At 53.4% G+C, this 15,400-nt stretch overlaps 1 long non-coding RNA gene across 2 annotated transcripts in view; it reads left to right on the forward strand.

The window, feature by feature from the left end:
* The first annotated feature begins 1,721 nt into the window (after nt 1–1,721).
* LOC136310491 (uncharacterized) overlaps nt 1,722–15,400 on the forward strand; it is a 57,207-nt gene continuing 43,528 nt past the window's right edge. For both annotated transcript variants that reach the window (XR_010726574.1, XR_010726573.1), the window contains exons 1-2: nt 1,722–2,164; nt 5,008–5,077. This is a non-coding gene — a long non-coding RNA (uncharacterized lncRNA). The remainder of the gene's footprint in view (nt 2,165–5,007; nt 5,078–15,400) is intronic.

Raw genomic sequence — 15,400 nt, forward strand, 5'->3', positions numbered from 1 at the left:
CTCTTACTGATCAGGACCTTTGTCTGGTTAGGTACTGCTTCTCCTCCAGGCTTATCCAGGGGCACTGGGGTCATCCAGATGGGCTTCTTAGAGGTGGTGGCCTGGAGACTAGGATATAGGCCAGACAAGCCTGAGTGAGCACTGAGAGTGGGAGGTGGGTCCTGGGGAAGGCCTGGGTCTCCACTGGTGGGAGGTGGGAGTGGGCAGGGCCTGAGGGTCTATGAGGTGCTGCAGCCTCCCAGCCCCCTGACAGCTGGTCATGAAGATGAACACACCCCCGGGCCTGCCTCAGCACGTCCCAGAGGCCTGATGGGGCTCAGGGAAGGCTGAGGCTGAGGAAGCAGGAGTGGGTGAGTGGATCCCACCCAGGCCACTTGGATCATCGGGACTCTACCAAGGCCAGTACCCCCCCCCCCCGGTCCTGAGGGAGGGCTAGACCAAGTTCTAGGAGAGAGCCTTCTTCTAGTCCAGTGAAGCCACTCTGTCTCTCTCCCCAGCCCACCACAAATAAAGTTTTTTTGCAAAGCCATCTTTGCCTCTCGTCAATTTTTCTGGGAAGACGGGTGAGGGAAGTGAGACTTAAGCCACTAAAAAATGATTCATGGTGTGAATGTGGTGGGGACCCAAGCATGGATGGGAAGGGTAGAGGAAGATGCCTCCCAAGGCCTTGGGAGGTCTGTCTCCTTGACTTGGGCTAGGGTCCTTTGAGTAAGAGGATGAAGGTCACTGGTTGGCCCAAGGGTTACCTCTAGCCTTGAGGTGGCAGTCACAGGTGTACTGCCCTCAGGAGAGGGGCTCTGGAGGTAGACTGTGAGGCAGCCCCTAAACTACTCAACCTCATTAAATGTCTTCTCATTTAATCCTCACAATGACCTATAAACAAACCCTAGTCCCATTTTCAGACCAGGAACCGGCATCTCAGAGGCTAAGACATATGCAGAGCCACACAGCTGAGAAACAGTGAAGTTGGGCTCCACTTCTCTTTTCTGTGACCAAAATGGGATGCAGGGGGTCATAAATCTCCTGAAAGCCAGGACAGGTTTTTTCATGTATGTGCAAAATCACAGCATTAGTTTTGGGACCCCAGATTAATAATCAACACTTTCTGGTGCCAGGCACTGTTCTAAGTGCTTGTTCATGTCCTATCATGGCTTAACCCTCAGACATGCATATTGCATAACTGGGCACTATTCTATTTAACCAACGGAGAGAGGAGGCCCGCGGGGTGTGGGTGCAGGTGCGGGTGCAGCCAGGATGCCAGCACAGGCACACTTGCCCAGATGCCAGGCACTCAACCACTGCCCACTCTGCCTCTCCAGTGGTCTCTCCCTGCCTCATGACCCCAGCGAAAGGCCCCTCATCCCCTCCCTGGCGGCGGGGCGGGGTTTGCACCACCCGCCGGCAGACGGCGCTGTCTGGGGCGCCCGGCTCCCCCCGCGGCGGGCTCGGGCCCCAGGACCCCGGAGGCAGAGAGAGGACTGAGGGGCGCGCGGCACAAAGAGCTTTTTATTTAAATTTGTTTAGAGTTTCTCGAATTTGCATGAAAAATGTGTGAGAAAAGCCAGCTCCGGTGACCTCATCTGCACCTGCCATTAACGTTCAATTAGCGGCTGAATAGCGGCCGCCGACGCGACGTGAAGGGAATCCGGCCGGCCCCGCGCGGGCCCGGGCCCGGGATGGGGTGGGGCTGGGGGCACAAACCCAGCGGCCTTGTCCGCGCCCCGACTCTCCGAGGGGCCGTGGGCATCCCGGGGCCCCTGAGGCTGCCCGGCTCCCTTCCCGCGCAGAGGACGGCCCTCTGTGGCGCCGGCGCTGGGAGGTGCGCCCCGTCCTAGCTCAGAGGGGTTCCCTCGCCACCTCCGGGACAAAGTGTCAAGTACAAGTTCAAGTTCAGGGCCAGGCCCGTGCGGCGCCGAGCCTTCCCCCGCCGCCTTTGTTCTTCAAGATAACCGCTCCCAAGTGCCCTCCGGGCGCGGCCCGGCAGACGCCCCCGCCCCGGCCGCCCGCGCGGCGCCTGGCCCCTGGTCCCGGCGCCCCCGCTCGGGGCCACCGAAGGGGCTGGGGGCTCGGCTGGAGGCAGGCGCGAGCCGAGCCCGTGGGAGCATCCCCGGCCCCGCGGTCCCCGCAGCAAACCGAGTTCGGCCGGATGGACGCTCGCGCGGAGGTAAGAACCCTGGGCTGGTCTGCCCGCACCCCTCGCGCCCCCCGCCCCGCACGGCGCGGCCCGCGGCCTCGGGCGCAGGGCGGTGAGCCGCACGGCCGCGGAGGCTGGGCCGCCCCGCCGCGCCTCCGGGGGGCGCGCTGCTGCCCCGCGCCTGGGGAGCGGGGCGCCCGGGTCGAGGGCGCCGAGCGTCTGCCTTCCCCACGGGCGGCGTCTAGCTCACCCAGCTCTCTCACCACTGAGCCCCTGGGTCTCCACTTCTCCGTCGCCAGTTCTGGCTCCTCCTCACCTCCTATCAGATTCTGGCTAGAGGACCCCCAGGTAAAAAGCTAGCCCCCCAGGCCCCGAGGAGAGCTGGAGGGTTGTGTGTGTGGCTCAGCTCCAAGGAGCGTGAGCTGTGAGCATCCCTCCCCGCCACCATCCCCAGCACCTCCATTAAGGTCCTGGTACAAAAGGTGGCGGCTGAGGTGGGTTGGGGTGCTCCGTGATTGAATAGCAGGGCAGGGGCCTTAACGGGGCCTTGTTTCTGCCCACAGGACCTCTTGCTGTTCCTGCGGGCCTGGTTCCTACCTCACCCGACCAGCACACTGCCAGGCTGAGAGGGGCACAGAGGGCTTCTTCTGAGTGGCCCCAGCCTTGTCCCCCATTCTCGTCTTTCACTCTGAGGTTGTTCGTGTACTTGTGTTTTATACATAGTTCTAACATCCATGATATCTGGTTTCTAAATTCACATCAAATTAGCAGTAACAAATTTAAAAGGGGGAGATGGCCTTTTTCCTGAAGCCACACTGTGCCCCTTCTGTGTTCCTTCTCCTCGTCAAATGTGTCACCCCCAAATTTCTCATTTCTGAGATTTTACTCATGATGAAATTTCTGCCTTAAAGAATACACTCCTTCTCACTTCCACTTGGCCAAACCTTAGCAAGTGTTTCCTCTGTCAGGAAGTCTGCTCAGATTACTCCTCCATCTCTACCCTTTTTAACATTCTCAGCTGCACTGCCAAGTGCTCAGTAGACAATAAATGAAATCATTTCTGGGCAAATTCATTTAAAAAAATCAAACACATAAATTTAAAAAACATAAAGGGTTGAGATTTAAAAATAAACAAAAACAAAACATTGGTTCCAACTGAGTTCACATCTCCCATGGGCTCCTCCCTCTGTCCCAGTATATACAAGGTCTCATTCACAAGCAAGAACCAGCAGGAAAAGGCTGGTTGCATGTACTCTGTTAAAAATAAAGGAGGAGCCTGACCTGTGGTGGCACAGTGGGTAACAAGTTGACCTGGAATGCTGAGGTCGCCGGTTCAAAACTCCAGGCTTGCCTGGTCAAGGCACATACAGGAAGCAATTACGAGTTGATGCTCCCTGCTCCCCTCTTCTCTCTCTCTCTCTCTCTCTTTCTGTTTCCTCTCTATAAAATTATGAATAAATAAAATATTTTTAAAAAATAAAGGAGGAAACGTCTACAAATTGCTTAAAAATTTTAAAGAGATGAAATGCCAGAAGGGAGTCCCTCAGCCTCTCTAAGGCTCCCTCTCGGTCTGCCCGGGGTCTGGGGAGGACTGAGCTTCCAGGCACTGATTCAAACCTTGGGCCCTCCTGCAAGGCCTCAGCGGGGCCACCAGGAAGTTGACTAAAAATGGAGACGGTGACCTACCTAGTGCATGTCTTTCTGCAGGAGATGATTCATCACTGACACGCTGATGTCAGAGGAGCCTGGGAAGATGTTTACATCTTTTTAAAAAGGGAAACTGAATTTTTTTTTTCTGCAAAACCATCTTCAGAGGATGCTCGAGACCCTTTCCCTCCCTTGTGGGTAGATTCTCCCTGCGTTATTGTGACATCTTGGACAACCCACTATTTTTCATCCCAGTAGCCAAGGTTCCCAGCTCATGGATGGGTAGAATGAGGAAATTTAAGGCAGCAAAGGGTGGTGTAAATGCCACTCTGTGATAGACTGAGAGAAAGAAATGGTTAATATATATTAACTCATTTAGTCCTCCCAACTGAAGGATAGACCTTGTTATTAGCCCTTTTTTATAGAAGTGGAAATGGGTGTCGAGGGGTTAAGTAAAGTGCCTTCAGTGTCAGCTAGAAAGAGGTTCAGGTGGGCTTTGAATTTCGGCAGGCCGGTTTAGACTCCATGGCTTGACTATCCTACCCACATTCTAGCGTTGTTCCTAAGCTGGTCGCTGATAATGCTTCCCAAATCATGTTTCACAAGGATTCTCTTGCTTTCCTTACCACCCAGAGACAGAGGTAGAGGCTGGGGGTGAAGAGCCCAGCCTTTGGAGCCTTGTGTTCAAACACTGGCTCTCTCCCTTACAAATCACATGGCTTTTACCAAGTCTCCATGTCCTTGTCTGTTAAATGGGTTTGTTGTGAAACTAAAATAAGATGTTGTGCTTGGATCCGTGAGTGAAACACATTATTAGTATTTTAATAGTCACCACCTTTAATGACAATGTCACTGACACTTTGCATTTTCAAAAAACACGCTTCCCCCCTAAAAAAAGAAAGAGAAACTGACATAGTTGGTCTCCACATGCTTTAAACTAAGCATCTGGCGAGGTGTGGACTGTGGGAAAACAGCAGCTCCGTTCTATAGGGCAGATAGCCCAAACCTCCAGGAGGTAACATGGATCCCCATGTCTTTGTAGGTAGTGAATAAATAAGGGCTCTTGAAACCTTGTCTATCCTGGAGTCTAACCGCTTAGAGATAGATATATGTGGGTGGTGGTGGGGGGTTGGAAGAAGGACCCTGTAGATAATCAAGAGAGTTAGCGTCTGGACTGCAGACTACGAAGGAGAGAAATCAGAGATGTGTTGTGTGTTTTTTCTCAGCTATGAAAATCTGACCAGCACCTCTTGAGGAGGAAAATAGAGACTAGACCCTCTTACAGATGTAGATCTGGTGAGTGGACACTTCCTCGTTTCATATAGTGTTAAGAGTTATTTATTGAGTGCTTGTTCTGTGCCAGGCATTGATTTGCAGGGAATAGGGATACAGTAGAGAACAAAACAGAAAACCCTTGCTCTCGGGGAGCTGACATTTGTGTGTGTGACATTTGAGTAGAGAGAGAAAGAAAAAAAAAAAGTCAATAGTTCGGTGCACTCTAGCTGGAGGAATCCCTCATGGTGGGGATGGACCAGTGGGTGTCTCCATCCCCTTCTCTTAGCCAAGGGCACGAGATTTCACAGAGCTGTCTCTGTCTACAGGTGGAATTTAGGAGAGAGAGAGGGAGAGAGAGGCTGACTCAACTTCCTTTCATATTATAAAATAAGGAATGGACTGAGGCAAAGAGATTCTTTAAGCAAAGTGCTGATTAAGCAGGCCATACATGGGTGTTCTGCTCTCCTCACCCCATTCCTGGGGTGCTAGGACCCCAGGAAGGCTGAATCCTGGCCACAGTGCAGGGACAGAAATGGTGACGGTCAGTGGAAGAAACCAAGAGGACTGGAAAGGGGCAAGGTGGCACCCAGGAGTCTGGGCAACTCATAGGAACAGCTAATCATGCCAGGCATGCGTCTGAGTGTCTTGCGCGTATTAGCTCAGTTAATCCCCACCAGAGTCCTGTGGATAGGTACCAGTTATTAAGCTGTTGCAGAGATAATGAAATTGAGACACAGAGAGACTGAGTAAAGTAGCCCGAGGCCACCGAGCTAGTAAATGGCAGATCTGGGTCAAATTTGAACCCAGGCAGCCTGGCTCCAGGGTCTGTGCTCCCAACTCCACTACCGAACTGCTCGCCAAAGGATGTTTCAGAAAAAAATGTGTACTTTTTTAGGGGTAAAACCAAGTGTCCCTAAGTGTCCTCAGAAGCCTGCAGGAGTTTCCTTGAGCTGCGAGTCCTCACACTTCCTGGAGCCCCAGGTTAGAGATATTAGGAACCTTCTTTTACAACCTGCTCCATGGCCCGTGAGGGAACGGAAAATGGGGAGGGACTTCCCCTAAGGTCATTGTCAAAGTGGACATCAGAGCTGTGGTGATCTACTCTTCCGGCCCTGCCCTGAATCTTTCGGGTGTGCCTTAAAGATCTTGAGAACAGACCTCTGACATCAGATCACACTCACTGCCACATTGGGGCTGTGTGTCAAGGTTTTGGTGACCTTGGAGAGCTGCTTCCCTTACTGGAGACTCTCCAAGGGTCCTGGCCAGAGAAACCTCAGTCCTTTCATCACAAACCTAGAGAGACGATCTGAGTGATGGGGGGGGGGCTCTCTGTGAGTTCCCCCACAAGGCTGCAGTTTGAAGGCTATGTGCTCTCACTGGAGGGACTTACCGCAGCGAGGAGGAAGCTGGGGTGCAGGTGGGCTGATGTACCCCCACCAAGCTGGACAGCTCAGTCTCCCAGCCTTGTGCCCTTTGCTCAGAACTCCAATTTCAGACCATTGGTGGGCTGACGATGAGAAGGATGCCAGGTTAATGGATAGATATTCCTCGCTTTCCCAGAAGCTTGAGATTCTATCACCAAACCACTGGAAACGGGCATGTTAGTATAACAGCTGGAGTAACAAAACTATTGCAATTTTCTGTCCCATCTAACTCCAAAATCAGATAAGTCTCTTGTTCAGTGAAAGAATGCTGAATCTATGGGTCTGAGATTGGAATTAGGGGCACCTCAAGGCTCCTGCTTGGCAGGTCTCAGGGCCAACGTCACTAGACCGCCGGAAGGAGACGCACAGATCAAAAGCCCGGTGCCCACACCGACTCAAAAGGCATTTGTGCAGATTGCTTCCTTAGAAAAGTAAAACTGTTTGCCGGGGAAGCCCACCCGAGAGGTCCAGGACCAAAGATCACACCCAGGCTTAGCTGCTTCCCCAGGAATCGTGATCATATTTTTGTAATCCTAAATTTGTAACGCCAAGAAAACCAACCCCAGGCATTAGTTGTGACGGTTCTCTTCCTGCCCTGCCCTGGATCTTTTGCGTGTGCCTTAAAGATCTTGGGAACAGAAAATATAAAAACTGCTTTGTGATGCATCATCTTTAATTCCCCTCACGCCAGCCACCCATTCCAACGTATCTTTCACTTTCTGCCTAACTTTGGGGCTCCATTGCGGGCTGCCCCAGCCCTCTCCAGGTGGGAGCAGGGGAGGCCACGCTCAGCTGTGTCCGTTCCAGCCTCCAGTACTCCAAAGTCCTGGCTTTGTGCCTTTGGGCTAGGGATTCGAGAGGACTTGTCCCGTGCTCCTCAACCGCCTGGTGACATTTACCCAAGGCCATCATGTTATGAGGCTATTTGCAAGGTGTTGGCAACGCTGCAGTGCAAGGGAGATGGCTGCATCTGGCATCTTGGGCCCTCTGTGGCTAGCCATGTGGTCCTGCAATTGCCTGGTGTCTTTTTGAAGCAGCAGACCCAGGCTATAACCTGAGGGCATGCTTCACCCTGGGACCCTAACTCAGGTTCTTGCAGAAGATGCCAGGGATGACTTGCTTCTTTGGTGATCTCTTTAATCGTGGCCACCCACACCTAAGCCTGCTGCCCTCTCACCCAACTGGTGGATGGTGGCTCCCAGTTGGAACCGTGGGTACTGGGCTGGCCTTGCCCGCCTCCCTGCTGCGCCTCTGGGTTCCCACTCTGAGTTTGCGCTTACATCTGGAATCAGGATTATTATGTCTACAATTTATTCTAACCACATAGTTCCAAGAAAATCTAGGAATGCTAATATCTACAATCTCCTGGTCAGTCCGCATGGAGCAGTTGGGTTTTATGCGGTGGGTCACAGTCAGATCCCTGCCCCTTGTTTACCATCATTCCCAAAAAATTTTCTCCTGAAAGAGAGTCCAACTTGTTTGAAACACAGATTTCTCCTCTCTGATTCTACGGGCTGAAATTATCTTGGTCTGTTTTTTTTTTTTCTTCTTTCTTTCTCTTTCCTTTTTTTGAAACGATTCTAAAAGAGAGACAGACAGACAACCTAGGCAGGCTCCCCAAAATCAAGCCCATTGTGTCTACATTCATACAAAGGTTCTGCGGCTGGGCCCCCAGGAAACCCTTGGCTGCTACACGTTCCTAGGCGCAGAGGGCCCTGCACTAGGTCCCCCACGGCCCCCGCGCCAGCTGCGCTCTCTCTGCGTGCCCAGCCAAGGTCACCAATCGATCGTGGGCAAAAGCTGGGGGTCCCTAGGGATTCTGGAGCCACTCAGAAGGCGGGATCGGGTTTGTCCCACGACCTTGGCCCCAGGAAGCGGTGGAAAGAGACAGACCCCAATTTTCCCCCCTTGGAGCTGAAACAAAACCTGAAAGCCCGAGGTTACCCGCACGGCCAGAGGTGGCGCCTCGGCGGCGGGGGCAGCCCTGAGCCTTGCGTGCCCGCGCGGTTCCCAGGCCCGGGTTCCGTTCTTTCCTAGTTGATGAGTTAGTTACCTAGCGGGTTAACTAGGCAGAGCCAGCCTACAGGCAGTGCGTATGCAAACGCCGCCCGGGTCTCACGCTGAGTCCCCGCGTCTGCCAGACCGAGAGTTGCCCGGCTGGGATCCGGAGAGGAGGGACGGAGGGGAATTCTTGGTAATTAGAGGGGAGGTTTTCCCGGGACACCCGTCGGCGAAGTGGCCTTGGCTTCGGAGGAGGAACAAAGGGCTAAGGTGCCTGCTAGCCGAGCCGTGCGCCCTCGGCCGGCACAGCCGCGTTCCCGCCCCTCCCCACGCCGCTGCTGCCACGGGCTTTGTGCGCTCCGGCTGCACAGCGCTGCACCTGCCTGGCGTTAAGTACCTTGGTGAGGCGGCGTGGGCGGCTATTCTAATCGCCATTTCCAAAGTACCTGCTCATGAATAAACACCAGCCCCATTTATCAGGTACTTAGCGCTCATTGTGAAGGGGAAATTGGCCCTTTTCTGAAAGTGCCTATCCTTAACCCATCTGCACAGTCCTGGCTGCAGAATTTCCTCCACCATTTAGTCACACACGCGTACACTCGCAACACGAGCCTCCTCCAGGCTAAAATAAACTCGCCTTTCTTCCGATAAGTGCGTGATTGAACCGTGACAATAGACGGAAAGGAGAAGGCTGCTGGGTCAATAGCCCATGTCTCTCCTATTGATAGGAAAAGTCAGCAAGTGGAATGCCCAGTCTTCAGAAAGCCTTGTCCTGTGTCGCGGCCACAGGGCCTGTGGACACACTTGCACAAAGCCCCAGACGTCCCCAAACATTGGACAAAATATTGGAAACGGCCCCTGGTGCCTCCCTTAGTCGCAGCTGCACCCTCCCTCCCAGCCCTACCCTATCCTGGGCTACCCCCTCCCTCCAGTTGGGTCCTACACCTGGGACTGACTCGTAAGACATGGACATGCAGGACAAAGGATAGAAGGAATAGGCGACTCAATTTGCAAACCCTCTGGCCAGTAAAAGCGGCTCCTCTGGCCCTGGCTGGATTGAATGGTACTTTCCCACGACGCAGCTAAGATTTAAGTGTGCAGAGGGAGAGAAGGGGTGGCGGCCCTTGGAGGGTGGGAGGCGGTGAGTATACAGATGTAAATTTGTAGATGCCCACAGATCGGTGAGTTTAAAGGCGATTGCGTCCTGGGGGCTCATGCGTTCTTCACTCATCTCCTACTACGCCATTCCTTCCATCAAACATCCACTGGCGCGCACTTCCAGGGATCTGTTCCCTGGGTAGAATTCGCCCAGAAACATGACAGATTTTTCAGACCCAAGTAGGGAGGACCACAGGCCGTTCTGAAAATGAAAGTGTGGAGATTTTGCCAATCAAACATTTTCCAATAACTTTGTCTTCTTTCAGCTCTCTTGAGTTCATCCTTTGTTTTAACAAATAGTAGCCCGGAGCTACTGTGAAAGTCAAACTCTGCCACTCCCACCATTCACAAGGTTCCTGGTGGTGACTATGCAGGGTTCAGGAATCCGGGATGTTTGGGAAATTACTGCTTATTGCCTAGCCTGTTCCGTTTACACTGAAGGCAGACAGACTCTGAAAATCCAGCCTTCAGTCTTTTGCCAACAACTGGGTAGGACCGTTGGGTCTTGCTGTGCTGCTGGCGTGGGTGCCTGGCTTGGTTCCGGAGGCTGGTGGAAGGGACTGGGTTCTCCTGGAGAGGCTGGTGGTTTATGAAGTTTGAGCACCAGAACCCCGAGACCACTGCAGAGTGGTTGCGGGAATGTTGGGCTGCAGTTCTGCCCAACACTGGTCGTCTGGAATCCCCAGACTCCCCCCCACGTCCTCACCGTTGTGTGGGCGCCAGGCCCTGCAGAGAGCCCAGATCCTGGGCCCTGACAGCGCCATCAGGCGTAAGAAAACAAGCTCAGCCCTGCTGGAATTCACCCAAACACAGCTGCTGTGTTTTTGAATATTCTGGAAAATTTTAAAAAGAAAAAGAAAAGAAAACATCAAGATCCCATTTTTCTTGATGATTAAAGGGAAGTAATTGATGGGATGGGCCATTTGCTTTAGGCCAGACACAGGAACAGGGAGAGCTACGTGGACTTCAGGAGATACGCTTCAAACTAGGAACAGCTTGAAATGTCGCCGGCCTTTCCCATGACAGGGTGGTCTCGGGCGGCTCCTGTGCTCGGAGAACATGGGCATTTCCATGTCGGGGCTCCTGGGCCGCCTCCAGCCAATGAGGGCCAGGGGTGCTTCTGGCAAAGCCAAGGGGAGGGGTCCCCTCTAGCCCCGCCAGGCATCCAACAAACCCCTTCTCCTCTGATACCTACTCCCACCTCAGGGTCTAAGGCTAAAGCCTCCTAAAGCCTTAGAAAATCCTGGAATTTGGATTTGTCGCTCTTGTCTGTGTGGAATGCCTCTGTGCCTGGGTGTGTGCCCTTCCACGGGAATCTCTGGATTTCAGGGCTGCTGGCGCGGCAGCGAGGGGGTTGAGAGATGGGAGCAGAGGGCGCCTGGGCAGCCATGCCGCACGGTTGTTTTAGTCCCCGCTGTTCCTCTGGCCTCCAACACTGCTTCTCCAAAAGACCAGGGAAGAGTGGAGTGAACATGGGCAGGGCAGGGAAGTTCCGGGGCTGGTTTTCTCAAACTGCAGGCCCCGGGAGGGGGGGGGGCAGGCAGGAGGGCTGGACTGTTGTTTGGGAAATGCTGGGGACTCCGTGGACAAAGCCCTCTGGGCGAGGCTTGGGCTGGGGAAGGGTTTGAGCTCAGCGCTCTCCACACAAAGTAGCTGGTCCCCAATCTCTTCCTCTTGCCCCCCCCTCCATTTCATCTTGATTCTTCCAGATGAGTGGCCCCACAGAAGTTTCTGTCCCCACGACAGGAGTGTGTGGGAAGGCGTCTGGGGCTCAGTTTAGATTAACCAGGAAAAGGGAGCTCCCAGGCAGGCGAGAGTCCAGCAGATCCGCGGCTGGGGAGGGAGCCACGAGAAGGGATAGGGTCAAGAAGGGCGGAACCCCGGAGCCTGTCATTTGACCTCACAGGTAGGTTTCCGCAGACCCATTCTCTCCCATCCCACCTGGGGAGTACAAATGGCCCCTGGATATTTCACAATACAGATATCTTGAGCCCCTTGGAGTGAGAGAGGAGAGAGTTTCCCCACACTGTCTTGTCTTTGGAAACCTTTCCCTTCATTGAAACAAGGCAGCCTATGGACGGGCCTTTATCTTAAAGCTGTGGCCTTGGGTCCCCCAGCCCCCAGCTGTGCGCCCATGATACACACCGCCAGTTAGCGCCCCTGGGGGCCTGAGCCTGGAGGGTCTCGGTTGCACTTCCGTCAGCCCACTGCAGCTGGGATCGTGCCCCATTCAGCCCTAGCTTTAGCGCCAACCTTCAGGGACAGGAGCTGGATATGGCCTCTGCTTGCCCCGGGCCCCAAAGGTGGCTTCAAGGATCCTTGCCTTTTCTGCATGGGGTGGAGGGGAAGGAATGTTCCAGCCCTTTCTGCCCCCCCCCCCGCGCTCTTTTGCTGCCCACCGCACAGATGGAAACGCTGAGGCTGATTGAGTCAGGTTGACCAGCAGCCATGTGGGACCCTAAGTGTGCCCACCCTGACCTGGGCCCCTTCTGCATACCCCGTATTCCCCCCTGGCTCTCTGCAGGGTGCTGGAAGAGAGGGGAAAGGGCTAGCAAGGTGCGGCCTTATTGTTCCCACGCTCCTTTTGCCCAGTTTACTCTCACAGCCTCTGTTCCAGCCTGGCCAGCAGTTCCGTGAGTCCTCCAACAGCCGAGTACAGGGGCTGGGCGGAGTTTCACTGCACCGACTCTCCGTTAGGTCCGAGGGTCACGTGATTCTCCCGCCTCCAGACGCACCTGGGGCCTGTTCCAGATCCTCCGGCAGAGGGCGCCCTGGGCCAGGGAGGAGCGTGTTAGATTGCTCTCCTAGGTTGGGGCGCCACACTGTGGGACTCCGTGGTTCAGATCCACACATGACTCCTCATGTCCCAAAATCGGACCAACGGAGCCACAAATGCCTATGGTTCAAGGAGGAGGGCAGGGCGGCGGTGCCCGCTGCTCAGACACTGAAACCGTGGTAGATCGTGGCGGTGGGGCACATCTGCAGGTGTGTGTGTGTGCGTGCGCGCGCTCATGTCTGGGAAGCAACGTGTGGCCGTGCCCAGATGCCCATAAAAGTGTGAGAGGCCTGTGTGTACTGGTCCACCAAGAAATTTGAGTGGGTCTGCAAATTTTGTGCCTCCAAATTTTGTGCCTTCACACTGTTTGTGAAGGGATGCATGTGTAGAGGAAGAAACATTCGTGTCTGTGAATGGTGTGTATATGTACATATAAAGGAGTAATTATGGATCACTGCACCTTCGAAAGAGGTTAAGTGTGAGTGTGTGTGCACACTCATGCACATGCACTCTGGCACCCATCCCGCTTCCCTGGTACTCCGAGGTCAGGCCCTGAAAAAGAAGGGAGGGGTGAGAAGGCCAAGGGACACAGGCTGCAGGGTGTGGCCCTGTCCCAGTGCCCAGCAGGCTGTAAGGGGCTGCAATTAGGCGATGCTTCTCCTGGGCTGGAGGGGAGGAGGAGGAGGATTATGGCAAATTCATTTCTATTTTCCAGCCCACTAAGCCTGCAGTGTGTCCCTGGTGTTAGCATGAGAATGGGCCAGGGCTCTGTGCCCCCCCTCCCGACCTCCTGACCCCTCCCCACCACGTGAATAGCAGGGCTTGCAGCCGCCCCAGCCTCTCTTACCAGCTTCTGCGAAGCCACGACTCCTAATCAGGGTAATTTAATATATTTTAAGCCCCCGGCAGCTTTATTTTCCCTCCTTTTCGAGTTTGTTTTAGGCATTCACAGCTCTCACCCCATCATTAGACAGCCTTATTTGACGGATGGAAAGAGCTGCTATGAGACCACAGCTCTTTGTGTCCCCCACATAAGCTGGGCTTCCCTGTAATTAGAATGGTATTCCCAGCCATTGAAGCCTTTCATGCTGCGGAACAAAAACTCCCCGAGATGAATATCCCCCAACTCTCAGCCCCCTGGCTGGGAAAGGGGCTTCGAGTTAAAGGGACTCCTTGGGGAAGCAGTTTGGAGCAAGGAGAGCTGAGGTCCTGCCAGGGTGAGGAATTTAGAGGCAGTGGCTCACCAGACAAAGGCTCACAAGGTTGCCCGTCAACACCAGTCACCTATACATACTCCCCTTCATGTTCAGCCAGTCTCAGTACCTGCCTGGACTGGGCCTCTGTGGTTGGAGCACCCGCATATGTCCATGAGGTCGGGGGAAATGGAGCCATGCTTGGGGTGCATGTAAAACACACACACACATACACACACGCACGCACCTCCCCCCAAGTCATCCAGACCCAGACTCAGGTATGGCTTCTAAACACACGATCACTCATGTAGGTTTCGGATTATATCGTAAACACACAGACATACACACATGCAGACATGCTCACACATGAAATCAGTGTTGCAGAACTGGGTTGGTAAGTGCTTGTAAATAAGCACACATACCATACACACTGTCACCGAGATTATAGAACCAGACTGCAGTCTGTCTTTGTATTTGTGTATACACACACACATACATGCACGCCACCTGGACCGGGGTTTGCATACACTCCTGCCCACTCATATATATGCACTACCCCTAGGGTCGTCCAGACCCTGTTTTCTCTGTGGCTGTAGGGTCTTCTCCAGTGTGTACACTCTGTGGTGATACCACCTCCCTCCTTCAGGACAGAGGCTTGCTTCTGGTCATATTCTTGGGTCCATGCCTAGCCTGTGTTCAAATACAGAGATTGACATGCCCATCCGTGCATGGATACACACATCCCCTAATTCACAATGACATGTGAGAACTCAGGAAAATACTAAGAAACTGAAATGCCATTCATGACCAGACACGCAGAGGGTTTCATGGGGTAAGTGCTGTGAACTCAACCTCTGGAAAGGCTGGATTCTCCTCCGGGGCACAGATGCATCTCCCTTTTTAAGATTTCCCTTTTGGCCTGATCAGGTGGTGGCGTAGTGGATGGAGTGTCAGATTGAGATGTGAGGACCCAGGTTTTGAAACCCTGAGGTCGTTGGCTTGAGCACAGGCTCACCAGCTTGAGTGTGGGGTCGCTGACTTGAGTGTGAGATCATAAACATGACCCCATGGTTGCTAGCTTGAGCCCAAAGGTCGTTGGCTTGAAGTCCAAGGTCACTGGCTTGAGCAAGGGGTCTCTCCCTCTGCTATAGCCCCCCCATCAAGGCATATATGAGAAAGCAATCAATGAACAACTAAGGTGCCACAACAACAAAAAATTGATGCTTCTCATCTCTCCCCCTTCCTGTCTGTCTGTACCTATCTCTCCTTTTCTCTGACTCTCTCTCTTTCTCTGTCCAAAAAAAAAAAAAAAAAAGGTTTCCTTTTTGATCTGGACTCCAAAGACAGAAGGCAGGTACCTGGCTCTCTGTTACACTTGTAGCTTTTCCTCAGTCTTAGGAAAGGCTCCGAGGGTGACATGAGATCTGAGAAGCTACAGAAGAAAGATCCCAACGTAACCTGAACCACAGAGAAGCAATCCCATGGAGTAGTAGTGAGTACCCATTGCTGGGAGGATTTGAATAGGGGCTGGATGATCACTAGCAGGGATACTGGGGGGGGGGGGGAGTTTATTTAATTTGGCCTCTCCTCTGTGTCAGATCCTGTGCTCAGAGTTTGGAGTACAGTGATGAGTAACATACAAGCTTGTCTTCAAAGGAACTTCGAGTCTTAAAAGGGGCAAACATACACACACTACATGAGTGGTGGAACAGGTTCTTGTTTCCACACTGGAATATCAGTATCAGGGACTGGAATAGACCATTCCCTGTTTTGTGCCTGAGGCACCGTGGGG

The sequence above is a fragment of the Saccopteryx bilineata genome, chromosome 7 (genome assembly GCF_036850765.1).
Source record: "Saccopteryx bilineata isolate mSacBil1 chromosome 7, mSacBil1_pri_phased_curated, whole genome shotgun sequence".
Taxonomy (NCBI): Eukaryota; Metazoa; Chordata; class Mammalia; order Chiroptera; family Emballonuridae; genus Saccopteryx; species Saccopteryx bilineata.